This window comes from Protopterus annectens, chromosome 15.part0 (assembly GCF_019279795.1).
Source record: "Protopterus annectens isolate FY-2018-M chromosome 15.part0, PAN1.0, whole genome shotgun sequence".
Taxonomy (NCBI): Eukaryota; Metazoa; Chordata; order Ceratodontiformes; family Protopteridae; genus Protopterus; species Protopterus annectens.
Window position 1 is genome coordinate 285,074,427 of NC_056749.1, and position 24,420 is coordinate 285,098,846.

The window sequence follows — 24,420 nt, forward strand, 5'->3', positions numbered from 1 at the left end:
GGCCTGAAGCCCAAGTGCTTAAACCAGAACTAATACACTTTAAGAATAACAGACACTGGGCTCTCAATCAGCAGTTCCCAACTTAGAAGGATGAAAGCTACCTGTCCTGCCACCACAGTGCATGCCACAAACCTTCCTAATGTAAATCAACTGGTCTGAAGCCCAAGTGCTTAATCCAAAAGACTTAGAATGATAGCTACACTTTAATCAAGTTAATACCAAGCAGTAATAAATACAATTGAATACTTTAGAGAATGCCTGGATTAGTGCTCAAGTTACACAAACAAAGCTAGATCCAGCAGGCCCGAATCCAGTCTATGCCACAGCAAACAAGGCGCAGCAACTTCAGTAAGAAGCAGTTCAGATATGCATGCACTATAAGCCTTCAACCAGAAATTCCCAGCTCAGAAGGGCATCGTCCAGCCTCTCCTCCCACAAGAGTGCAGACCACGAACCCTCTTAATGTAAAATAACTGGCCTGAAAGCCCAAGTGCTTAAACCAGAATTAATACACTTTTAGAATAACAGACACTGAGCCCTCAATCAGCAGTTCCCAACCTAGAAGGATGTAAGCTACCTGTTCTGCCACTACAGTGCAGACCACAAACCCTCTCAGTGCAAAACAACTGGTCCGAAGCCCAAGTGTTTAAACCAAAAGGCTTAGAATGAGTTACACCAAGCAGTAATAAATACAATTGAGTACTTTTAAGATGATGCAAAAGTAAAAAAAAGTAGGTAGAGACACAAGTACAGTAAAAGCAGATGAAATTTTTTTTTTTTTCTGAACAAGTGCTGAGATCAAAGAAACAGATTTGAGTGCTGAAACTAGAAAACTGGCTAGTTATAAGAAAAAAAAATAAGCTAGAAGGCTTCCCTCCAACACAGAAGGGCTTGGGGGCTCAGAAGCCTACAAATAGTCTATACCACTTAACAGGAAAGGCAGGAAACAAGCTTACATTTTTTTTTTAGCCTCAACAACTAATGCTGGGATAGCAGGAAAGTCCCCTCCAGTTCACTTACTGAACAAAAGTCCTGCCTCCACCCAGAGAAGCACTCATGAAGTCAACCAGTCATTCTTCTATGCAGGTTAACTACTGTCATCCTGGTGAGAGTCAGACCTAAATGGGAGCTAATGACAGAAGCATCAGCTGGTGAAACCCAAGATGAATACAACCACATCTTCCCTTCCACAACTGGATCTGCAGAAGAATAATATACAAGCCACAAAGACAGTTATAGTTATAGAATGGCATGGATGTCATGCATATCCTGCCTGCTTAAGAGGCACTCTCATCTTCTGTAACAGTAAGTTGCACTTAGACAGTAATACTCTGCAGAGGAAACTAAATATGTACTCCTAAGCATACATGTATAACAGTTAAGACAGAAGAAGACAATAGTAAGGAAATACATGCTCAGGCTCTATCTCCTGAAGAATCTTTCCTTCCCTTTGACAAAGTAGATCAGTGTTGCACCAGCCAAGCTTATTTACCTTATACCAACACTAGTTATCAGAATGGGTGATGCCACTGGGATCACTCACCATCTCAGAAAGTCTGTGCTAGCCAACAACCTTCCATATTAGGCCATCATACTTACCCTGCAGGAGCTTCCTAAAAATGTTTCTGTGCAAGAAAAGAAAAATCTTACACTATAGTGCTGCATTCCACAGTGCATGAAATAGACATGGCTACTCACTCAGGTCCACTCTGCAGTCAAAACTGTAACCTGTTGTGCTCTGATGCACATTTTTGGATGTCCATAGAGCTGAAGTGCACCACTAGGACATGGTTGTAGCACTGCACCATACTGCTACAAGCATACAACCACTGTATGAATTTATATATATATATATATATATATATATATATATATATATATATATATAAAATATATGTATATATATATATATATATATATATATATATATATATATATATATCTCAACTGCTATGTGGGTACTAGGAAGTCCATGGCTAGCACCACCATGTTTGGTAGCACATTGTACCATGGAAGCTATTCACAGAAAATGGTACTAGGTAGCATCATTACTACAGTTTCTTCTTGACATTTGTTAGCATAATGTAAAGCTCCACCACCATCTAACATGATACTTCTTAGAACCATACAACTGTGAAACAGAAGAATAGTAAAAAATCTGTGGGCTTGGAGCCTGCCTTTTCAAGTATCTCAGTAAATGCAGTAAAATTTGTAGCTGATGTCACAGACAGTGAGGCATATATCACACTGCATGTATAATGTGGAATTCAAGACACCTGGATGACACTGCCCTGTCTGCCTGTGGCTATGAGAACAAGCAACAAACACTGGAATCCATGGCAAAGATGTGGCACAAGAGGTATGAGGTTCCATGGCCTTATATTAAAACAGTATTTCAGTGGGGAAATCTATGCCACATCAGGGTAAATGAACATAGTCCTGAAGTTCTACACCATCCCTGCCACAGGCTGCATGAAGTTTTGACACACTGGACATCACCAGCAATCATACTGTGGCAGCTTTGCTACACTGCTGACTCCCTGAAAATTTGAAGAGTACTTGGCTGTTGTGCTCAGCTCCCATGACTCTGCCCCATCACTGTGTCCCCCACCTGTGGAAGTGATGATGACTATGTGTTACTCACCCCTAACCCTGTGTGGTTATTGTAATATCTTATGCACGGCATAGCCAGTAAACACACTGCCCGTCATACCCCAAGTTTGATAATACATGCATACTTTTATTCTGCATTGTCTGCATCAAGACCAACAATTGTTAACCAGATGCTACATCTTTGACAGTGCTGCTCTGTACTGTGCCTGCCTCTGCCTCCTCTGTAGAACAGTTGCTCTGTGTATCTCTGTTGGTTTTTCACTCTGATCTTCTGGTAATGCTATGGCTGACAGGAAAGGTCCTAATAAGATTTTCATCAGCTGCCCCACTTGTCTGTGTACCATCACGTTGTATAGCTTTGCATATAAAAGAGATATACCATGCTGCAGATGTTTGGAACTGTACTGCATTTTCCTACCTGACATGCCTAGAAAAAGGAAGCATCCTTTAAGCAGGCCTATCACATGCTCCATTATATCTTACATTTCCACAAGTAGCAATATAGTCCATTTTCTGTCTGGTCTAGGTCTTGTAGATGGCAGTCATTAACAGGACTCTCTGGCATAATCAGACTTGTGACACCACAAGCAAAATATTATGTGTGTGATATCTGTGTGTATCGACCTAGTTGTTGAGGCTGTGTGTGTACCTATCAGCCAGATGACCCTGTGGGAAGTTCTCTCAAGGAACATTTATTATAGGTCAGATATGTGTCAAATGTGTGAATCATGAGAACTGTACTTATGGTGCACAAACCAATACATAATGCTTTGGGCATTAAAAATCACTTAGTAGTTCAGGGTATGGGAGCCCTTCCTGCTGATAAATCCCCAGGCCCTCTGTGTATATAATCTATGGCTCCCTGTACCTCAGGGAAATACCTGTGTAGTAAAATGCCTACATAGTACTGTTTCTTTCCTCTGCTGTGCTGGGTAACAAATATATTCTATGTGTGTGTTACCGCATGATGTTGACAAACTGGTTTAACATTCATGAGGCGAAGCTCACAATATTGTTAAAATGTCCCAAGCATGTTTCTGAAAAATCCCTGTAGCTAAGATGGTTAAAGGCTGAACATATCTTACTTGCTTGGGATTATTATGTTGTCTTGAAATCATTTGATGTTATTCTCATTCCTGTTAATCTAGAAGCAGAAAGTTGTTTCACATTGCAGACTATAAGATCGTGTGTCGTTCCATTTAAACTGCAAGCATTTTGAAGGCTTGCAGAAAATCAGCCTACTTCTTAACTCACCCTTGAATATTTTGTAAGTTAGATGCAACCTGGTGGATGTATATACTGGTCTTCTCTACTTATATTTTATTCACTGCACTTAATGGAGTCTATTTTTTAAGAGAAAGAGATCTAATTTGAGCAAGGTTGTGTTAAATATTTTCCACAGTTCTAGAGCCACTAAATTCCAGTAAATGAAATTTGAGTTGCATTATTTTATTAACTTTAAATTGATGTCCCTGCTCATGAAAATATTCAGTTGTCAGGTTGAACAGTATCATATGATGTAATGGAAGTCATTCATATCATATGTGAAGAGGGTTCAGTAGTATTAACTATTATCCAATCATCAGATAAATAAGTTAATAAGAAGGCAATTGTAATGTCTTTGTATTTCTGCAAAACATCTGATTTGATCACACATATGAAACTACTAACAAATGTCAAAAGGACTACTAGAGGTATTACGAATGCAAGTTTTGGCAGGAAATAGAACACTAGGCAACAGACGTGACAGATTAAGTTGTTGATTCTGTGATGACTAATGAAACACTGCAGGAGTTTATACTGCACATTGTTTTTAAACTTTGCATCATACAGATGTTAAGGTATTTGGGGAAAGCTGGACAAAATTGTTGATGCCACCAACATCGTAAATATGCCTCTGGAAATGGGACAGAGCTTATAGATGGAAATGATCAGGTTATATAAGTAGTCCTATAACTGAATCTCGGGTACAGGAAACAAGGATAGACTCTTACATTACAAGTGGTGAGCCTTACTTAATGTAAATAATTCTGCCTGTATGAAGAAGATGAGTTATGTAAAATGAAAGTGTAGATACAGATGATAAAGGCTTTATGATGATATTGTTACTTTTCTATGTCCTTTGGTTTCTTTATATGTCATAATAGTACACAGGTTCTGAGGGATATAATGATAAATGGAATAGAGATTACTAGAATGGAAGGATGTTTATAGAATTCACTGTTTGAAAAGAGACTTGCAAGCTGAATGCAGAGGAGAATACAGGATAATACATGAAATCAGACTATTCTTTGTGAGGTGGAGATTTCAATGTTATCCAGAAAAAAAGGCAAAAGAGAAGTACAACAGATTAGATTAAATTCATATGGTCATTTTCAGTAGGAAGCCTATGAAAACTTTGCATTGCCTATCAGCTCTGAGAAAACTCAACAGAGTGTCACAAGTTCACCACAAATGGTGAATGATAGCATGAAGGGTAGAGCTGCTTCCTATGAAGGGCCTAGACAAATAGATGGACTTATGTCTTTCTCTGCTGCCACATCACGTGGCTGTATATAACTGCTCTCCAGGATACGTGATATACAGCTTTGTAATTTAATGTCTATTTACTAATTGCAGGAGGATTTGTTTACACTGGTGAAAAATATTACACTGACTTTGTAAAGCAACAAGTAGTGTTACCACTATGAAGTTAGATTCTTTCTTAAGAAAGTACACATCCAAAACGGCAATTGTATTGATTTGGATCAAGTGTGAATAATTTAATAATTTATCTATGATTTAATTAAGTTAAAACAACATTTGAAAGTGAGACAGCATATAGTTCCACAGGAGATGAATAAAGACTATAGTAATAATTTTGTATTATCCTTAACTTGAAGTAACCCTTGAGGAAAGAGCTCTTACAAAATAAATGTACCTTCTCATTCTTTGTGTACTAGCGGTTTTAATAAGAAACTTTTATTGAGAAGGTATTTGATAGGAAGCTATAACAATAAGTAAATTTTTTTGTATTTATTTGTCAATTAATTTATTTTATGAGTTGAATTATTGAAAGTTTGACACGTACTTAATATAAATGCTGTGATTAGTCAAGAAGCTTGGATTGTTAAAAATAAACCTCTATCTCTCTCTCTCTTTGAATAACTGAAACAGATCCAAAGTACAGTGGTTTACAAGCTGGAATATTCTGATGTGGTCGCCAGTCTTCCCCATGTAGTTAAGGGGAGACTTTCTGTTTTTGGTGAATGTTTTATTATGAGGACGCCAAGAATTCCGAATAAGTATACTCTGTACTTTGTGGCAGTATTTGCAGCAAATTAGTGCTTACAAAATTTTTACCCACTTTAGTTTCTGAAACGGGACACGGATGGTGCAAACCTGCCTAAATAATTCACAGCATGCTAGCTGGTAATAGTATACAAAGGCAGGAAGTAGCACAGGTATCAGCTGACTGTGCACTGCATTGTGGTTTTTGGTAGTTAGGGGTGCTGCATGTTAGTAGTGTTTAAGAAAGGTCCCTTAACCACTTCTAGAAGACGTTTATGGCTTTGTCCTGTATTTACTGTGCCCTTAGGTATATGCTAGAAAGAGTGAAAACTTTTGATAGCTATTTTATTCACAGGGGCCAAAACAACTTAAAGAATATTCAATTATCAGAACAAAATAAGACTTATTCCAATATGCATAATTAGAGCATAACTCAGAATGTGCTATGCATAGCAAAGTCCTGGTTTACAGAAGGACTGTGAACTGTCAGATTACCTATGAAAATCCTAGAGAAAACCTGGAAAGATTATATGTAAATATTTTTTTTCCAGGGTACAACTTTTCTTGTCTCCATACAGCATTTATAAGAAGACCATAACTGTTCCTTACCTCTGTCTATGCATTATTTAGCTGTTGTCCCCATTCTGTTATAATTTCTACCAATGTTTACGGTCTCTAGTACCATGAAAGGAACAGACCCCATTCCTATGTATGGGTTTGTTCATGAAATTAGTATTGCTTCAATCTTTGATGTTTACCAAGAGTACTTTTTTTCAGCACTAGCAATGCACCCAGACTTGCCTCTTCTGCAGTACATATGGAGTTACCTGTACTGACAACATGTTTAAGTCTGCTTGAATTTTTTTCTTTTAATTAGCCATGTTGTTCCTACAACATCTACTATGGAATCTATATGGGTGCCTTTACTCCAGAATACTGTAGTTTCTGCTTGCATAGCTGGGTAGTTTATGACTTTATTTCTCTCAGTATGTAGGACACTATAACTACTATAACTATTAGGTGTAGCTACTTTTAGGATTACTTTTGTCATCTTTTCAACACGCACAACATCTGGTTTTCTTGTTTCTACTTTACTGTTGGGATTGTGTGATCCCATATGAACTATATTTCTTCATTTTCAATGATTCTTTGGGGGCATGTAAAATGTTGATGGTGACAGAAGTACACAGACTGTGGAATTGTCTCTTTTCTGCAGTGTTGTATGAGGGTACCTTCCATTTGCAGGTGTAGAGGCTTGTCCCTGCAAAAAACTTACTTCTGATCTGCACAGAAATTTGTTTCAATTTTTTTTTAATCTATTGTCACTTAGTGAAAGGCTTGTCAATATGTCAACATGAACCCATTCTTTGTGGTTCATATTTTCAGTGCTTTACAGCTACCACTATGTTAGAATATTAGCATAATCTCCACCATAACAGTCGTGCCATATTATTGTGCCTTTCAGTATACAGACCATGAGTATATCACAACTAGTAACAAGATGTACAACTGCCTTTGGTTCTAGCCATGTAGTACAGAACCTAAAGTCATTTGCATCTCCCACATTATGTCTATGAGCATAAACTAGTTTGTATGTAGTCTGGTATCTTCAAGTACCCTTCATCTTTTGTTTTAGTTCTCCGCTGTCTTTATCCATTCATATGCCAAATCTTGATAAACATGTGGAAGATATAACAGCTCCCACTACTTGCTACTATAACTGTTAGCATTATAGTTTTCTTTCCTTTTTCTCTACTCATGTTCTCTATATGCTTTCTTTTATTTGGTGCTTTCTGTTACCACTTGCTTCTTTTTTGTTATTAGTTTTATTTTCATTACTACTCCTTTCCCAATCTAAGCAAAGATTATAACTCTCAACCTCCTAGTGCAATAAATCCATCCACAGCCTAAACTAGTTGCGGGGCAGTTGCAAAAACAAAACAAAAGGGAACAGATTTTAAATACTGCTCCTATAATGTTAGAGCTTTGCTAGAATAACTGGATTTGTATAAGTATGTTTTTTTTCTGAATGATATGAAGTCTGAAATTCAAATGTATGTCATTATTTAGTGATTTCAGTCCTTAGTGATTTACCAGAAAAATCACACATTTTATGAGGAACAGACCAGAAATCTGAGGCCAAAATCTGGCTATTCTGTGAAAACATTCACCGTTGAGAGATACAGCAAATATATCATCTTGAACTAGCTTTCTCCATAGTTTAAACTGCAGATCTATGCATGTAGTCAGTTTCAAGGAGACTTGTATCTCCTTCAGACTCAGGAATATCTAATCATGCCAAGCACTGGTTTTTATATATCATACGATAAGCACTAAGCTGTTTTCTTATTTCCTTGTCCCACTTACCTAATGTTTTTTAGAGCTAGTCAGTAATTCCAAAGCTGTAAGTTAAAAAAGGAAGAGCTAGATGATTAGTACTTTGAACTTTATGCATAGATGTGAAGGCAGTTTTCAATACCAATTTTAGTCTTGAAAAATATTCCTTACCAAGCCTTGCCCTTATGTATTCATGTTGAATCGTTGAGTCTTCATCTATTCCCATATATAGTTTTAAAATCTTTGTAAAATGTAGAAGAACTGTCATATGGCAAGCTGAGCTTCTTGAGGTCACACTATAATCATAGCTAGTCTGTTTAATAAACCGCTTAATTGATTAAGAACAAGTCAAAACAGTAGTGGTGACAAAGAATCAGCATGGAATATCCCTCTATAGATGTTTATCCCTGGGACAGTAAATTACCCTTTATTATATTCTCATTTGTAAAGTTGTTTGCCACTGTTCCATTGTAACTGCTTTATAATTTATCTGAACAGGGTGTATTTTATACATCGCTATGCACTCCATTATCTGCGAATGTGGAATGCTGTCAAATGCTATTTTGTAATCTATCCATTCCATACATAAATTCCATTCCTTTTTACAGCTCTCTATTATGGCTTAGTTGAATAATGGATGACCTGTTTTTTTAATGATTTTTTTATTACTTTTCTGATCTAATGCCATAACTGAATTTCTTTTTAAGTAAGTGTAAGCTCTTTCAGCATCAATCCTGGTATATACATTTTATGTTGTCGGGGGGGGGGGGGGGGGCAAGTGCTGGTTTGTTGATAACCAGGTTGGTGACTGTTTGGGATGTGTATATAAACTATTTTCTCTAAGGTTAAATTATTGAGCAAGGATGCTAATAGCGTTAGCCAGAAACTGGATATTGTATTGGATCCAGGAATTTCTATTTAGGAATCTTTCTTAATTTTGCTTCAATTTTTCTGGCTGTTACTTTATTCCTTTTCATATCCTCTATATTAGCATTTCTTTCTGCTTATCTTAACTATTTCAGCCATTTGGTACTTTCTTACATTCAACATGGTCTTCATCAACATGTCTCAAAAACGTACTAATTTCCTCTTTTTATGTGGTATTACTATTTCTTATGTTGCACTGATTTCTCATTATTTACGTTGTGCTATTATTGGTTTTGTTTTCTTTTCCAAGGGTCTATAAATCCTTTTGGTCATCAATGAACTGGTAGTTTTGAACATTTCCTTTATATTTTTCTGTATACATTCTACATTTTCTGCTTATGCTGACATTTGTAGTTTATTACTGGACACTTTTGTAAGATAAATGGATTTCTCCATTCTCATAGCAATGAAACATCACTGTGCTCTCGTATCTGAAACATTTCAAATAAAATATTTCTAATCCTTGTGTGCTGAATCTTCATCAACATTATTCAACTTACACCCCTTTATCTCTCAAGTCTCCATCCCGGTAAATCAAGTTTTAATTCACTGAGGCAGCAGTATCATTTTTTCCCCTAGCATGAAGCTGACAAAGTGTGCGCAGGAAAGAAATGGACTGCCAAGAAGTATGTCTTACACTGGAAAACAGATTGCAAATTAATATCAGATAAGTGGGATGCCATATGTCTTTTTCCTTGGATGTAATCAGAGGAGATAGGAATCAAGTAAAATACTGTTCTCTTTTCATTGCTGGCCTTGAAAACTGGCTAATACTGAACAAACATAAAAGCAACAGCATGTGCTGTATATGCTCAAATAGATCGCCTTTATATGCAAATTAATTGTCAGTGGAGCTAGAAATTATGTTTGATTATTTTGGACACTTGTTTTTCCATGTTCAATGTTAGCATAATGATTGTTATGATTGACTGATGTGGCTGGCGCATGAATGATTTTCTTTCTTGGATGATACAGCCCAAAAGGCATTCCAAATTAGAAAGGTTAGATAGTCAACTCTGAAACTAGGCTTCACTGTGTCTGATATACTGTTAGACTTTTCTGATAACTGACTAATCTGTAATGACTCATTTAATTCCTGGAAGATTTCTGGTATTATTCAGAACACTTCTTCAATTGTAAACGGCAGATTCTGTTCTCTCCTAATCACTTTAATCCTGTCTTGCAGATCAATACAATGGCACATCTTGTACTTCTTTACTACAATGGCTACATTATTTATCCATTCTCTTTTGATTTAAATGCTGTCCTCATATTCTTCATTTCTTCTCCACCTTTATTTTTAGAGGTCCACTTACTTTTCTGGGAGCATAAACTACTGGTACTGCATTACGTGCTATTTACATGTATTTTCCTGGCAAACTTCCCATGTCTGTGAATAAAACCAGAGCTATCATGAACAATAACTGCCACATAGGAGAGGTTTCTGCAGCTTTTGGACTGATTTTGTGTGTGTGTAGTCTTAGCTTTTACATTGTGAATTAATTTTACCATTCCTAGGTCCTCTCAAACCACAATTACATTTATTAGAAGAGCATATTTCTTCAAGTGCAACTAGTTAAAAAAATGTCTATACATTTTACGCTTGTATTGACATTTCATCATTTTTTTCTATTCTTATGCTGTCACACTGTAGACAGACTAGGCTAACAAAGTACACAGTATATTGACACTTTTAAATTATGTGGCTATTAAGTGGGACTCCTGGAACAGTGAGACTGAATGGGTAAAACACATATTATGTCTGAGATCACCGTGTCAGGCCTTACTGTGTTATGGATTAATACCATTTCTCTGAAGTATGGAGATCTTGGACTTTGTATATACAGTGGCTATAAAAAGTGTACACACCCCTGTTAAAATGCCAGGTTTTTGTGATATAAAAAACTGAGGCCACAATAAATCATTTCAAAACTTTTCCCACCTTTAATGTGACCTATAACCTGTACAATTAAATTGAAAAACAAACAAATCTGTTAAGGGAAAAATATAAAACATAAAAAATGTACAATAAGCTGGTTGCATAAGTGTGCAGATCCTTAAACTAATACTTTGTTGAAGCACCTTTTGATTTAATTACAGCATTCAGTCTTCTTGGGTACACACCTGCCATCAATTAAAGAGACTATGATTAACCTCAAATAAAGCTCAGCTGTCCTAGTAGGATTTTCTTGACATTTACTCAGTTGCATGCGACAGCAAAAGCCATGGTTCGCAGAGAGCTTACAAAGCATCAAAAGGATCTCATTGTTGAAAGGTATCAGGAATGGTTAAGGTGAAGTGAAATCAAACCAAGAGATGAAAGGTTAATATTGGCACCCTAAGATAGTGGGCTGCATACATGTTGGTTTATAAAGTCCATTGAACATGTGGGAAAAACAGACAAATGTAGGTTTTGTAAAACCGAATTGGAAACAGTTGCACACCTTGTTGCTGGTTGCAACATACTAATGGCAGAAGGACAGTATACTGACAGGCATAATAATGTGGCGAGACTGTTGCACTGGGGATTGTGCAAACATTATGGTATTGAAGTGTCCGAAAAACATTGGTAACATGAGCCCCAAAGCATCATAGAAAATGAAAAAGTCTACATCACATGGGCTCATCCATTACCAACAGTTCAAAAGATAAATGCTAGAAAGCCAAATATAGTGGTTCAAGAAAAGAAGACAAGAGTAGCATTGATCATTGAAATTGCCACACCCAGTGACTACAGTGTCCTGCGTACAGAGAGACACAAAGTCATAAAATATCAGTATCTGCAGGCAGAAACGAGAGCAATGTGGAAGAAAGATACTCAGACAGTTCCAATAGTAGTAGGAGCAATGGGTGTTATAAAAAATAATTTACAATCATGTTTGAACATGTTAGCAATACATGTAACTCCATATGAACTGCAGGAGGAGTCATTGCTGAGCACAGTGTGGGTACTTCAAAGAGCACGATTGGCTGACATCAAAGACTGAAACAATACTCATTTCATGAACTTTAAGCATACTTTGTCTTGGGAATGGGGTCCATTCCCATCATGGTACTAGAAACCCAAAAGTATTAGAGAAATTAAAGAAGATTGAAAGGTATCAGTAAGGAGAAATGTACAAAAAAATGTCCACAGCATTGGCTATACTATGGAACACAGTGAAGACAGTCATCAAAAGTGGAGAAAATATGGGACAACAGTGTTGTTGCAGAAAACTGGATGTCCCTCCAAAATTGATGAAAAGACAAGATGAAAACTGGTCAGGGAGGCTGCCAAGAGACCTACAGCAACACTGAAGGAGCTGCAGGAATTTCTGGCAAGTACTGGCTGTGTACTATATGTGACAACAATCTCCAGTATTCTCCATATATCTGGTCTATGGGGTAGGGTTGCAAGACGGAAGCCTTTTCTTACACAGAAAAACATCCAGGACTGGCTAAAATTTGCAAAACAATACATCAGATCTCCCAAAAGCATGTGGGAAAATGTGTTATGGTCTGATGAGACCAAGGTTGAACTTTTTGGCCATAATTCCAAAAGGTACATTTGGTGCAAAAACAACACTTTACATCACCAAAAGAACACCATCCCCATGGTGAACCATGGTGGTGGCAGTATCATGCTTTGGGGTTGCTTTTCTTCACCTGGAACTGCGGCTTTAGGCAATGTGGAGGAAATTATGAACAGTCCCAAATACCAGCCACGTTTGGCCCAAAACCTTCAGGCATCTGCTAGAAATCTTAAGATGAAGAGGAATTTCACCTTTCAACATGACAATAACCCCAAGCATACATCCAAATCAACAAAAGAATGTCTTCACCAGAAGAAAATTCAAGTTTTGGAATGGCCAAGCCAAAGGCCACACCTAAATCCAATAGAAAATCTGTAGGGTGACTTGAAGAAGGCTGTGCACAAGAGATGCCCTCGCAATCTGACAGATTTGGAGCACTTTTGCAAGGAAGAGTGGTCAAATATTGCCCAGTCAAGATGTGCCATGCTGATAGACTTCTAATCAAGAAGATTGAATGCTGTAATTAAATCAAAAGGTACTTCAACAAAGTATTAGTTTAAGGGTATGCACACTTATTCAACCAGCTTATTGTATGTTTTTTATTTTTTATATTTTTCCCCTAAAAGATTTGTTTTTCAACTGAATTGTACAGGTTATAGGTCACATTAAAGGTGGGAAAAGTTTTGAAATAATTTATTGTGGTCTCATTTTTATACATCACAAAAACCTGGCATTTTAACAGGGGTTTGTGCACTTTTTATATCTAATGTATAAGTAGTAGGGAGGTGGGGTGCTGATGTACAGATGTGGAATGCTGGGTGGCTTACCCCTACAAAAAGAAAACATCTCAGACAGATATATATATATATATATATATATATATATATATATATATTTTTTTTTAATTCTGGGCCTCAAAAATTACAGTTCTTAGAATTATAATAGGGAGCTATGTAAACATGCTGTCTCTTATCAGCCATCTAGTTCCAAGTCTGTAAAATGACTTTCTGACAAGACATCATACTCCAGTCATATGTCTCATTTAAATTTAACATTGCCTCTATTTATTTCCAATATTTCTTTTCAGCAGTCAGCCTTGCATTCCTGACTCACTGCCTGATGCATTTTCAAATCTGGCAGTATCAAGTCTTTTTATTTTCACAGAACCAACAAACAGTTCATTTTAATTTTTCCCCACATCATGCAAATTATTTTGCTTAAAGAGACTTGTCTTTTGCTTTTACACATTTTATAGAATTATAGAAAATACAGTGCAACTGGGCATTGTAGCTATTTTTACTTTGACAGTATTAACCTATAGAACGTACCTGTTTTTTCAAGGAGATACTGGCCAGGGGTGAATTTCTGAATACCTATCCTGTTATCTAGCTCACATGTGAAGGAAGTTAATATATCACACTGCTTAACATGCAGTGGAAGTCTGTTACAGAAGCCAGCTCTGCATGTAGCACATCTCAGCACAGTACAGGTAAGCTGAGGAAACCAAAGAAACCAGTAATAACACAGCTTTTTGCTTTAGGCAATAATGTTAGCTTCTTAGAAATAGTAGTGACCGCTGCTTCCTGAACTGCTCACGCCCTTGACCAAAAGCTAGCTGTAACTGAAACTAAATTTTGGAGTTGATTTAAATGGAAGAAAAAAATAGATTTACCACTAGGGAACACTAGAGTACTTAATTGTCAGTCATAGAACTGCAGAAACATAACACTTCAGGTTTTCAACAACATGTTAGGAAAAAAAAAAGAACAGAGCTTTGAACTGGCAACAATAAACTCAGAAGTAGAAGAGGAATAAAAGGACTTTCCTGCTATTTAAATTGGAAATAAAGTCAGAATGCCAGCTTTTGCTTAAACCAGCTACATTTCCTTCTATTAAATGAATTTGAATGTTCTCATGTATATACTCTATATTGCTTGTATAATATCTTTGATTTGAAAATGATTACTTATATACTGTTTTTTTCACCAATTGTATAAGCCGACAATAATATGTACTAAATGTCTTTATTAATGTAAATTCTGTATTGTATGTGAAATGCCTTATACGTGGAGCTTTTCTCCCAGGGACTCCACTGAAATTGAACATTTCTGGGCCAGCTGGACCATCCAGGCAAACAAATGCAAATAAATAAATAAATAAACAATTCAAGGATGGTGCATTTGAGCCATAGTTCTCATTGTGAATTGTAAGCTGCACTTCCAAACACAAACATTTGTGTGTGTATATATATATATATATATATATATATATATATATATATATATATGGTTTCAATTTACAGTCTTGAAATAGTGAAATATTGAACTTCAGTATCTCGAGACTGTAAAGTTGAAAAATGAAAAACCCGAAACCCCAAAAGCACGAAATTCAAAATCACGACTTCCCACATACACACTTTACACACAAGCACACACACACTTTCCCCTATACTACAAACCAACAAAACACACACAAACACAACAAAACAAACACACGCGGATCCTACATATAAGCAGGAGGGGCAAGCCCCCCTGCACCCCGTTACTCATATATACTAACTCTGAGGTAGCACTAAAAACACAAACACACAAAAAACACCAATACACATTCTACACTTCCCTTGCATAAACACACATCACATACGTACAAATACCACCACTCTCAATGCTTACACACTCACAATCATACCTACCTACCCTAACCCACACCTCAAAACTCCAAACACACACACACACACACACACACACACACACACACACACACACACACACACACACACTAAAATCCCTACCCAAAACCACTAGTAAAACATCACTTACCTGAATCTCCAGCTACATCCACATACCACACCGCACATCAGGACCACAGGGAATCCCATGTCATGTACGCGACTCCACAACTGCGGATTTAACATTTCTGCATTCGGGATCCTGCACTTTCACGCAAGTGCAGTTTCGACACTTTGGTCTCGAGCTACTGAAGTTCAATATTTCAGTAGTTCGAGATTCTGAAGTGAAATTATATATACACACACATATATATATATATATATATATATATATATATATATATATATACACACACACACACACACACACACACACACATATATATATATATATATATATATATATATATATATATATATATAGATAGACAGATAGATATGTATATATTTCTTCATTTTTGCACATATTTCTCTACTCTGACAGCATGTCATATATGAGAGTCCATGAGGCCTATAGTCTGTTTTCCTAGAATTTATATGAAGCAACATGACACATAATTTATTGTACCTCACTCATTATTCTTTAAATTCTATGGCCCTTATATGAAACCGAAGAATCATGTGACTGCAGAAAAACTTGTGGTATAGTCCAAGTACATTACATTGTAAAATAAGTAGCTGTTTCATCCATCCCACTACCTCTTATATATGTTTGGAATGATCCACAGACCATTTGTACTAGAGCCCAAAATGATGAATTTTACCATAATTGCTTCTTACACAGTAAAGGGCATATCCTACAATAAAAAAATAAATAAATAAATGAATAAATAAATAAAATGTTTACACACTGAAATGTTTATCAGAATGTTTTGCAATTTATCCATAGTCTATGTGTTACTGGCAGTACTTTTGACATTAACAGTAAATTAAGAGATACATTTTATTAATAAAATAATTTGCCTAGGGTGTTCATGCCTACATTGCATCCACTGTTGTTAAATAAGCTAAAAAATACAGTTTGGATCATAACACAAAGTCTTGTCCAATAGCTCTACATGAAGAGTTTTAACAACCCCCTTCCCATATCCTTCAAGCATTACTTTTTCATATTGCTAACTGCCTGCCAATGTATACATTGGCGTTAGGTAATTTAGTCACATTAACTAATGCTGATGTGACACCCCAACCCCATGTATAAATAAGAGAAAGGGGGTTGATAAAGACAATAGCACTGTGGTCTGGGAATCAGTTTTAGGTTTAACATCATTCTAAGAATACGTCTCTGTACTAACATTTGCTCCCAGTTCTTTTCAGCTTGTGGGTGACCTATGCTTCATTACAAATAAATTGTGAGACGATTTAATCCTCAGAGAAACTGATGATCTGGTGAATACCTGTCTCCCATTTACAATCAATATTCTATAAAGAAATAAAATAGAAGTGCACTGAAACCAGTGTCAAATAAGGCAATCTTCACCAGACTGGACTACTCCTAGCATTTATAACAAAGCTGTCAATATCAGTAGCTCAACAAGTAGCACACTAGCCTTTGGAACTGATGAAAAGGTTCTGGCTTATATTCACACACCTGGTTCTAGCCTTTGGAACTGATGAAAATGTTTTGGCTTCTATTCAGACACCTGGTTCTAGACTTTGGAACTGATGAAAAGGTTCTGGCTTCTATTCACACACCTGGTTCTAGCGTTTGGAACTGATGAAAGGGTTCTGGCTTCTATTCAGACACCTGGTTCTAGCCTTTGGAACTGATGAAAAGGTTTTGGCTTCTATTCAGACACCTAGCTCTAGCCTTTGGAACTGATGAAAATGTTTTGGCTTCTATTCAGACACCTGGTTCTAACCTTTGGAACTGATGAAAAGGTTCTGGCTTCTATTCACACACCTGGTTCTAGCCTTTGGAACTGATGAAAAGGTTCTGGCTTCTATTCACACACCTGGTTCTTGGAATTATTTTCCAGTAACGACACTACTGTGTAGTGCTCTTGAGTATACTGGCCAATGGCTGAAGCATTAAACCACTGACCCTTCTGTTTGAAATGGTGGTGACTCGTGGATATAAAAGATACTATGACACTTGTCAAAAAAAGGTAGTGAAAATTCCTTGGTACCCTGGCCAAACTTCCTCTTATTAGCATGAATACCACCTTTTACTCTTCTGAAAAGAGAACTCTGGCCTAATGAGATTAACACGGTCAACAAAGAATAAATAAAATGAAATGAAACAAACAGCCCAGTAAATGAGGCAGTCAAATTTGATGTGTACCTTGGACTATGTGGCTTTTTATTGTTCTTTTCTTGACATATCACCTTATTGGACATCACACCATAGTTAGAGTACAAATATCAGTATGCCCTTTACTAATCTGTTACCAATTGTGGACAAATGTAACACAAAAAACATTTGCATTTTGCACTTTTCAGTTTTTATTCAGCAACTCACATTAAAAATTCAGACATAAATTAATAAAACTTGTCAGTTTCAATCTTGTTAAAATAATGAGCTTCACCACAAAACTTCACCAACGTTGAAACTCATTCTGTTGAAATGGCACTATATTTAACCTGCTCAGTCACTGTCTGATATTTTCACTTAAACTCTAACCGATTTTATCCACATCTCACAACCATCTCATATCCTTATCCAATTCATGTGTCTCATTATTGCTTGAACTTAACTTTTCTTAGGGGACAAATAATTTGCCAGTCTGGTACCAGAATATCTGAACTGTTTGTTATAATGCACACAAGCATCTAATGACTTTGTTTCCTTCATATAATTTTCCTAAATAGCATACAAATAAAGCTATATGCTCTAGCTATGCATAGCCTATGGATTAAATTGCTGAAAGGGTCTGCAACCAAATGACTTGAATTGGGACTGTATAGACCTAAGCAGTAATATACGGATCAAACCTTCAGAGATGTATGTGGCAATTTTAGCTTTTTAAACCTCTTTGCTCTTTTCTTTTCTACATTTAATCTTTTTCATTAGAATGAACTTAGGCCTGATATGAAAAGCATGCAATTCAGACAAGGTCACTCATAAAATAAGTGGTTTTCCTACCATAACTATGAGACCTGATAGTTTGAAAAAAAATCTAAGCTCCCTGCTGTTAAGCCTCTTAGACTTTTCTGCCAGGGAGCTTCACACCACCAGCTGTGTGTGTATGGCTACTTAGAAATACTAACTGAAATATCTCAGTAGATGACAGTAAAGGAGGTCCTATAATACTTTACTAACTCAGACTACTAATATATGCCTTCAGATATTGCACTTGCAGTTCTTCTGTTTCAAGGATTTCAGTTACAGGCTTTGGAATTTCAGTAGGTAGCTGGATTAGATAATATATAATACAATTCCCCAGTCTTACTTTTCCCTACTATAATTTTTCACTTCTCTTTCCTCTTTCAGTGTTGTTGTTGTTGTGTCTTTCGGCTTTTCCCGGTTAGGGGTTGCCACAGCGGAACTCTGGTCCGTTAATGATTGGCAGTAGATTTTTACATACTGAGTTGCCAGCTCTGATGCGCAACCTTCAACGAAGGTACGCCCATTCACATGTCGCCACACAGAAGACGCTCCACCTCCCTCTCTCTGCCTTTTTCTACTTTAGTCTGCATTTCTATAACCACCTATTAGCCATAAAATCTGAGGGTCTTGTCCTCAAACCTGCAAATATAACTAACAAATTAGGAATTATCTGTATTTTTCTTCCCATTTGTCCAAGTGTAGCTTAATATAAAGCTTATACTATTACCTTCCTTGCTGAAACTCAACAGGCTTACTGTCATATACAGTACCTCTCTTCAGTATGTAGAAACGTCCTATAACCATGTACAACTTGTAAGGGAGGGAAGGGAGAACTTACTCAGACCTGTAGTCACTGTCTTTTTCTTATATATAATGTTACTGGAGGATAACAGCCAAGGACTTGTATTTGCTGGTTTTCCTAGACGGTTTTATTGTATATCTTGAATGAAATGTGACCACACTATTCTTTGCAATTCAATTTTTTCCTTGCTATTCTGAACAGTGTTTTAGAACACATTTTGTATTTTAGTGTAGAAAAGTTCTTCTTCTGTATGATCATATGTCATTATCAATTTGATTAGCTAACCAATATATACAGGGGAGGAATGAGGTTTAAAGGAAGGTAGGACTTAAATGAGCTATGTAATGTTTGACTGAAAATAATTGGGTAGATTATAAGTGATGTATAAAGTTTGCAATTGGGAGTGCATCAGTATGGTTTGTGATGTGAAATGCTTGTAGCTAGGACTGTGTCAGTGTGGATTGTTTTCATTTATATAAATGTAGGATTGCCTATGTTGTAAGTCAAGGCTGACCAAAACATGGCACGTGGTGCAGTGTTGTGCAGCCTGCCTGAACTGCTGCATTAATGCAAATAGCATGGTGACCAGCACAAATGCTCACACACACACACATGCATATACACACACACACACACACACACACACACACACACACACACACACACACACACACACACACACACACACACACACACACACACACACACACACACACATTATTCTAGTTGGCAGCTTTTGCTAGGGTAGAGTGACGTCATGCACTATTTGTGGAACTACTAAGGCTGAGAGGGAGGGAGTGGAGGGATGGGGCCTGTAAAACAGTACAGGATAAGTAGGACAGCAATTAATTTTTTGGGCCTTATTCTCCCTGCTTCATAGAGACCTAGACTCCTAGAGTAAGGTAAGGCTTCCGATTGAATGTGTAGTATGGATAGTGTGGATCATGACAGTTGCATTTGGGGAAATAAGCCTTATTTTCCTAACAGTAACTTATCTGATCTAGCTCTGAGGTGGAGATCCGATCATGCTTTTTAAAGCTGTTCATAGTTGTACTTGGAGTTTGCCTTATTACTTGTTATTATCAGCTTTAGTATTTGAAAATTGTTGAATTTAAGATGTCATTATTTTGCATACTCACTGTATGAGACTGAAGAGAAATGTGCAGTGCATGAAAAGTTTGTGTTAAATTTTGTAGACTCTTTTATTCCAATGTGAGTAGTCCAGGGTGTATCTTGTGGTCACGTTTCTGAGCACGCAATTAGTGTTGTTGGGTTGTTCAGCTGCTTCAGCTTCATCATATTTAGGTTGTGTTTTATTATTACTTATCCTGAAACAAAAATGCTTAACAGGAAAAGAAAAATTGAAGATGAAAAGTGAGTGTCAAAGCCGATAGGAATCAGACTATTTGATTACAAACACAAGGAATAAAATTCAATATATTGTCTGCATGCAAGTTTTGTCAGTGCCTAAAGAGTATAATGTGAAATGACACTACAGTACATTACACAGTAAAACCTTTGATATGTATAGTGGAGAATCAAGACGCACCATTATTGCTGCATATAAGAAGAAATTGATGCACCAAACCAGCTTTTTTGTAAAACTTCGCACTGAACAAAGTTCTAGCCTTGGTGCTTCATACAAAGTAGCACTGGAGTTAGCAAAAGCAAAAAAAAAGTCATTTAGTGACAGTGTGAAGAAATGTGCAATTGAAATGGCAAAAAAAAAATTAATGAGCCAAAATTAGCTGAGAAGTTAGAAACAGTGGCATTATCTCGACAAACCATCACAAGGCATGTACAACACATGGATCAATATGTCTCAAAAAAGCTGTGCGATTTAATAATAAAATGTGAATACATTTTATTACGTCTGGATGAAAGTACTGATCAAGCAGACAGAAGTGAACTTTTAATTTTTGTTTGAACTATTTAAGAGGACTTTACTATTAATGAAGAACTCCTCAGTCTTGTATCTTTATAGGTTCATAGGTAAGTACTAGGCTATCTGCTCAAGGGCATTTATAAGCCTAGCCAGAGTGTGTTGGCTTTCGCAACCCCCATGGGATTACTAAAGGTAGTGATATTTTCAAAGCAGTTCAGAAGTCTGTTATGAACTATGGAGGATTTGATAAATGTTATTGTATTGTATCAGATGGGGCCAAATCTATGACAGGGACGGGAAGTGGCATTTGTGGACTACTGAAACAAAATAATACTAACTGCCCTACAATTCATTGCATAATTCAACAAGAAGCTCTCTGTGGAAAATGTCTACATCAAGTCAATGCCATGGAGGGTGTGGCCAGGATGAACACTGAGTAGCAGCATTTCCTTTCATCTCTACCTTTTCAGAACTTCTATGACAGGAGTTTTTGGAATATACTTATCCAAATTGCAGTTTTTTATATACTTGAACTCATTTAAGCCTATATTTGGATAATATTTAAAAACATTTTCAATTTTTATAAATATCCCTGTCAAAAATACTTGAGATAATCTTCAGTTACCAGACTACAATATGAGCTCCACTAAACCTTCTTATCTAGAAACTATACTAATAAAAGAACTTCAATCCTTATTAATAAATATTCAAGAACTATCAACAAAAATTGACAGAATGGACATGAAAATTGATAAATTCAAAGAAAAATGTACACAGCAAATGGAAAACTTACACGAAGATCTTAAACAGAAAAAGCAGATTACAGGAATAGAAACATTACTAAATGATATGGACAGTAGGATCTAAGAGGATGAAATAATATAGAATTTCTCTTAAAACAAAATACCTTTCTTCAAACTAAAATAGATGATCTAGAAAATAGATCACACAGAAACAATGCTAGGATCTTTGGGCTGCCAGATAATATTGAAGAAAATAATATGGAGAAATTCTTAACCTCATGGCTTTCTGAAATTTTAGAACTACCTGAAGCTCTTTCCTATGGAATTGAAAGAGCCCATAGATCCTTGGTTTCTTCTAAAAATAGTAAAAGCAAATCTACAAAATCTGTCATAGTGAGATTCCTGTCTTCTCATGACAAGGAAATGGTTTTAAAAACTGCCTGGGCTAAAACACCCATTAAAATTAAAGATACCATTATTTGCTTTGACAATGATTATTCTTCGTCTGTACTTGCCAACGTTTGTTCTTACCACTGCTTAAAGAACTTAAGAAAGATCAAATAAAATCTCATTTATTATTTCCAGTCAGACTGAAAATATTTCTGCAAAATGGTTCAAAAATATTTGATAAACTAGATTCTGCCATTACTTTCATTAAATCTAATAAGATCCTTGACAAAATTGATGAAATGGAATGAAAATGGAATGGGCAAGTACTAGTCTGAAAAGAATTGCTGATAATGGATCCTGGAGAACCTTTGAACATAAGAAGTTCAGAAAACAAACGTAAAATACAACCTTCCCTTTATTAACTTTCATTTTATGACCCAAAAGTCTGTGGAAATGAAAAGGTTCAACAGGTGAGTGTTAATTTTATTGTTTATTTTCATATCCAGATTGTGTGCTTTTTTTGGTTAACTAAAGTTAATTAATTTTATATTAGAGTACAGTTGCTTGTTCTGCTTTAATATAGGGTTTGTTTGCTAGTTCTTACAATTTCATAGTATTACTGTGTTGAATGTATTGTATTTTGCTAAATGCAATTTATTGATATTCTCTTGTGGTTAGGACTGTTTCTGTTCCCTTGCAGTCTTGTTGCTCTTTTCTCTTCTATGGATGAGACACTTGTTTGATTGGAGGTAAACATGAGCATTATAGTTGAAAAAGTGATGGCTATTCTTATGGTTTTGTTGTCTGGAGGCTGCTGTCATTGGGGAGTGAGCTCCATGTTGCAGAACTGGCTTTGTTTTGCATCTGTTTATTTGTGTGTTCCCCGTGAAGTGCTGTTGCTGTGCTACAAGGTGCTCTAGATGGCTATGTTGTGTGCTGCAGTTATGGTTGTGTGGACTTGTGATATCAGGATGGTCCTGATTGTGCAATCAGTTAAATGGGTCCTTTTGGTTTTGGTTGAGTGGTTGTCTACTGGCATTGGTGGCGTTGGGTTCTGTTGGTTGAGATTTTTGTTTATTGTGGTGTCGGGTGGGTTTTGGTGGAAGCTGGTCTGTGTATTGTGAATAGTGGCTTTTGGTGTGGCGTTGGGTTGGTCTCTCAGTCCAAGAGATTGTTTTTTCTTGGTTTCATGATTAGAGCTGATAGGTATTGCTCTTCTGGGCTTGCCACGAGACACTTCAAAGCTAAAAAAAAATCCAAAACTACTTACACTTTCCTGCTGGAATCTTCGGATGATTTTCTAAGTGTCAGGCTCGTGGTTTGGCTTCCTGAGGGTGGCAATCATCTGGTGTTCAACTAAGTGTCATCACCATGACAACGAAGACATCACAACCTTTGAACACCAGCCTCTTCACTCTTCGAACAGCTGGAACATAATCAAGAATGGGGAAAAAAAGAGAAAACTGTCATTGTTCAAATTCACTTGACTCTATGTGGGGGACTTCTTATTTGAAGTTTTTTATTTAAGAATTAGGGACAATGATGTTTACTGATAGTCTACTTGCTTGTTTCCTATTAAATTATGGATGTAGGCAATTGCTTGGCTGTCTCACAGTATGAGTGCTTGGAAAGAAAGGAAAGGGAAGAGAGAAGGGGAAGGGTAGAGATGTTTAGCTGGGGTGAATATGGGAAGATTATTGTGAAAATAACTTCCATAATGCAAAATAGATGATGGCTAGCAGCATGTAGGCATCAGCTTCCCAGATACTCTCCCAAACCTGTTGGCCATTCTGTAGGTCTGCTCATCTACGGATGGCAAATGGAAACTGTGTAATAGAAGGAGTATGTAATTCTCACTGTTATTAATTATTTAATTATGGCTGAAGAGTATGGTTATCCTGCCTTTACTATTTACATCAAAAAACTAGAAGATTGCTAAGCATTCATTTTGGTAAATGCTTTTTTGATAATATTACTACAAATATTTTGAGAACTTATCCTGATGGTCATGGGGAGGGGGCTTGTTAAACATATTCACCTGGAAATTATTTGAAGTAAAACTAAGGAGAAGAAATAACTTTGTGGGGGGGGGGTAGGAACAAATGTATGAGTCTGAAAACTAATTTGAATTAAACTTCTAGTAGTCTGGAGTGCTGCTTGTCTT